Source organism: Equus przewalskii, chromosome 14 (genome assembly GCF_037783145.1).
Source record: "Equus przewalskii isolate Varuska chromosome 14, EquPr2, whole genome shotgun sequence".
NCBI lineage: Eukaryota > Metazoa > Chordata > Mammalia > Perissodactyla > Equidae > Equus > Equus przewalskii.
The window spans coordinates 35871648-35876613 of record NC_091844.1 but is presented as its reverse complement, the minus strand read 5'-3'; positions in this window follow the sequence as shown (position 1 = coordinate 35876613).

The following is a 4966-nucleotide window of genomic DNA, read 5'->3' as shown; positions in this document are numbered from 1 at the left end:
TGCAAATGAGGTCTCGATTGCCAAGCCTTCAGGGAAATATCTTCAACCCCCAAAGTTCGTGACTCCTGGGTTCCAAGCATGTAAGGGCTGCCAGTTACGCGGTGTCCTCTGGTGCCTAGTTTTCAGAGCGGGGAGCCGTGGTGGTCACATGCGTCATCTTACTCAATCAGCCCTGAGAGATGAAGCAAAGGTGACCTCCCTAGTATGTGATTTGTATTCCTTTATGCATGCCTTGGCTTGAAAAGCAGCCTCAGTGACTGTCTCTCAAACCTCCGTTTCGCTCCTGGTGAACATTTCTTTTTCATCCCCAATTAGCTTTGACTTGCAGAAGAGGGCAGGGCAGAATGATGAAGGGAATCATCTGGAAATTCCCTTGCTTTGTGGCTTTGCTCATGTCTGTCCCCTTTTATTCTCCCTTCCTGTCCCTGCTTCTGGGCATTGAGTTCTCCCATCCTTTAAGCCCCGCTTCCTCCAGGCTCTCTGTCCGCTCCAGTTCCCAGAGGTCACCCTCTGCTCTCAAAACATAGCCCGCCTTCTGCTCAACTCGTTTGGCCATGCATCCCTTCTGCCTGATGACCCCTCTGGTCTTGTAACCCATTTTTTCAGGTACTTCTACTTTATCTTTGTCCCTCCCACACTCCCACTTCCCTCCCCTGGTAGACTGTAAGCTCCTAGAATTTGCTTTAAATCTCTTTGTAAGCTCCACACGGCTTAGTCCAGTGTCTTAGACACAGTAGGGATCAATAAGTACTTCTTAAATCAATAAATGAATAGAAAAGGGGACTTGTGAAAATTTGGAGAAGGATGCCCTATGGCCTCTGTCTCCACTGAGTCTTGAATATGTTTGAGAAATTGGCTGGTCTTGGGCCCTATGTCCAGCATCTAAATAATGAGCACTCTGTACCAATGCTTGTCGAGTTTGTTGGCCAGCATCTTCCTTCCTTCCGCACACTTTATTGAACACCACTTCTAACATGCAATCATTAATAGTGTAGGCTTCAGAGGGAGACCGCCTTAGTTCAAATCCTGGCTCTGCTTCTTAAAGGCTGTGTGACCTTGGGCAAGTGACTTAAACTCTCTGAGCTTCATTTTCCTCAGCTGTAAAATGGGAATGATAATAGTGGTGGCCCCTAAGGGTTGTTGTGCAGATGGCATGAGATAATGAATACGAAGCATTTGACAGGGACCAAATGGTAAGTATTCAGAGAAATATGATTTGGTGCTTGTCCCTGGGGAGCTCCCTATCCGAAAGGGACATGCACGCTAACCCAAGTGTGTGTCTTAAGTTGGGTGCCCAGAAGCCACCTAGAGACATGGTTCTGAGTGCAAATCATTTATCTGGGAAGTGATCCCAGGCAGCACAGGGAAGAGAGTGGGGAAGTGAGATAATACGGGACACACCAATGAGCAGGTCACCACTGTGGGCAGCTGGGTCTTGGCCCCACTGGGACCACTGGGAGATGGCAGAAAGCAAACCTCAGAGTTGTCCCTTCCTCCCCATAAGGGCAAGAAAGTTGGGGTGTTTCTCATTATCTCCCATTGCTCATTGCTTGATGGTGCTCCCAAAGGCTTACCTCCCCTGTACCTTCAGCCTGCTCCCCACAGGCAGCCCAAGAAGCTCTCAGGCCAAGAGTGAAAGACTTGGTGCATGCAGAAGACAACCCAGGGTCAGGTCATAGTGCCCCCTGGACAATGTGCCAGGGGACCGGTGAGACATGGACCCTGAGAGCACTTGTTATGGGTTACTCCTGTCATCCCTAAGAGCTGATGGAGAAAGAGAGTAAACCTCCTCAAAGTGGTCCAAGGGGAATCTTTAGGTATGGGGCACATGCCTCTGAAGACAACTCTGCTGCCTCTGCAAAGGATGTGCTGTGATGTGGTGACTCTCAAATCTCAGCATCCGCCATGCCCTTCCAGTACTGAAGGTCAGCCCTGGAGATGCAGAGTCGGCAGCCTGAACTCCAGGGATGGGCTCGGCCCTAACACTCTGGCCAGGAGTCTGCAACCCTGCTGTGTTGGCAGTGCATGGCCGGGGCAGGAAGGAGCAAGCTCTCGCGTTCAAAAAGGATAGTGCTACTTCTGGCACCTCCCCCAGCTTTTTAAAGCTGAGGTAGCAGAGGAAAAGGAAAAACAGTGTGCAAAAAGCACAGCAAATTAGGGGAAAAGATGTTGTAGTTTTGCCTTTATATGCTCTTCATTAAGTCTGTCTTTTCCCTGCCATGATTGTCTGCAGAACGTATGGGTGAAAGGAAATGGGGTTGTGAGTAAAGCTGCAGAGAATTCAAGAAGTATTCCTTATTCCACAGGGAGCTTCAGCGGGCCTGCTGGGGGCTCGAAGGGAGTCTGACTTGTAGGCATAACCAGATTAGGAGGTGCAGAACAGGGTGACTTAAAGGACAGCCCCAGGCTCACAACTCCTTGTACTCTATACTCATGCCCATCTCTTATCCATCCTGGTCCATTTAAAGCTGTGGTAGTAACTTCATGCCTGCAGCTTTGATTGTTTATATCATCGTCGCCTCTATCAGAGTATATACTGGGTTGAGAAGTGGCCTCCCAAAATTCATGTCCACTCAGAACCTCAGAATGTGACCTTATTTGGAAATAGAGACTTTGCAGATATAATTAGTCAAGAAGAGGTCATATGGGATTAGGATGGGCCCTAAATCCAATATGACGGGTGCCCAATAAGAGGAAGGAAATTTGGACACAGAAACAGGCCGTGGGAAGGCAGAGGCAGAGACCAGAGAGATGCAGCTGCAAGCTGAGCAAGGCGGAGGATTGCTGGCAACCACTGGACCCAGGAAGAGGCAAGGAAGGGCTCTCCCCTAGAGCTGTCACAGGTAGCATGGTCCTGCCGACAACTTGATTTCGGACTTGCAGCCTCCGGAACTGTGAGACATAAGTTTCTGTCATGTTAGGCCCCCCTGTTTGTGTCACTTTGTTATGGCAGGCCTAGGAAACTAGAACAGAGTATAAACCACCTGCCGGCAGGGATGATGTCTTACTCACCTGTGTCCCCTGCACTGTTTAGTTCAAAGCATGTTGCTTGACTGAAGATATTAAAGAGAGCTTCTTGAAAGTATACATTACCAGAAGGCATGGTCCTTTGTAGCCTGGCCTCTGTCACAGCTGTAGAAATTAGGGTATCAGATGCTGACAGCAGAGCCCGAGGGCTTGGGGCTGTGTGCAGTTGTGTCTTGGGAGGACTGGATGGTACCAGGGAAGGGAAACACTTAAGAGGGAGTTGAGAGGGAGCCAAAACTTCCTTCATCTGCTTCCCAATTTTGGTTAGAGCTGGCCTTGTTTCAGGGCCCTCACATCTAATTATGTGGGTTCAAAAAGGCTCAGACACTCCTTCTGGGAGTGGGGCAAATCCTCAAGAATCCAAGGTCCTGACCGTGGATTCCTCCAGCTGGACTCCAGAGGACCGGGTATGGCCAGGGCTGGGGAGCGGGAGGGTGCGGCTTGGGCTTGAAGGCGACTTCAGCAAATAGCCCATTGTTCTCTCTCACCCTTCTGTGAAAGAGGATCAGAAGTTCACTGCACGGCTCTAAGGAAGTTCCTGGCAGCTCTGTTTATAATAGCGAGATTTTGGAAGTGAGCCAAGTGTCTGACAATAGATGATTGGTTAGATAAAGTATAGTTTAGCCAGACACTGGAATTCTATTCAGCCATTAAAAATGATGTCATGGATGATTGTTTGCTGACATGATAAAAGGATATCATATATGGAAAACACATACACACATGTATACTCTTTCACATATATGATATATGTATGATGTATGTACACAGGCATAGGAAAACATCCACAAAGCAATAAGACCAAGATTTGACCAGGGTTTTCTCTGGGTGGTAAGATTACGGATGACTTTCCCCTTTACAATGGGCACATATTTGTTTGTAAGGTAAAACTAAAATTGTTTTTAGTTTTAAGAAATGCTTCTGCAGTCTTCTCTAGGTTGAGCCATGAGCTGCCTCCCTCCTTCTCCCCTATCAGAACTTACTTTTCTGCATTTCTTTGCACAGGTTAGGGCTCTCTCTCTCAGTGAGTCAACATGGAGTCACGACAGCACAGGGAAAAGCTCATAACTAGGGCAGATGGGAGGGCTTGCCACAGCTTCTGGCACCCCCTTGGGAATGGCCTGTTTGGCGCTGTAGGTGGCTGAGGCCACATGCAGGGGTCCGTCCACACTGTGGTCCTTCCACGTCGCGCAAGTGAGCAGAGGCTTGCCTGACCTCACTCGACTCCCCCAGACCATCCAACATAGTGTCAGCCTCTCATTCTCTCTGTTAACTCTCATATTGCTTTGAAACCCCAAAGTCTACACCATGTCTCTAAATAGTGATTTTGTTTTTCTGGGAAAAATTCGCCCTGAGCTAACATCTGTTGCCAATCCTGCTCTTTTTTTTTTTTCTCCTCCTTAAAGCCCCAGTGCATTGTCATATATCTACTTGTAAGTCCTTCTAGTTCTTCTATGTGAGCTGCTGCCACAGCATGGCAACTGACAGACGTGTGATATGGTTCTGTGACCAGGAAACAAACCTGGGCTGCCGACGCGGTGAGAGCACTGAACTTGAACCACCAGGCCATCAGGGCTGGCTCTCTAAAGAGAGATTTTAAACAGTGATAGATTCTACTCCAGTCCAATTCAGCCAGCATTCATCTTACTGCTTACTTCGGCCAGATGCTGAGTCCAGCTATTGGGAAGCAATGATCACCAAGACAAGGGTCTACCCTCAGACAGGGCCCATGGCTGATGGGGCACCAATTAGGTGCCAAGCACTTTGTTGAGGACTCTATATACATTCTCACTTTTAATTTAATCGATACAGCAACCCTTTGGGTAAGCACTAATATCTTTATGGTGCAGATGATAAAGTTAAGGTTTGGAGAATGTTGACTACTTGTTTAGATAGCAAGATGGGAATTTTTTTAAATTGAAGTATAGTCGACATGCAA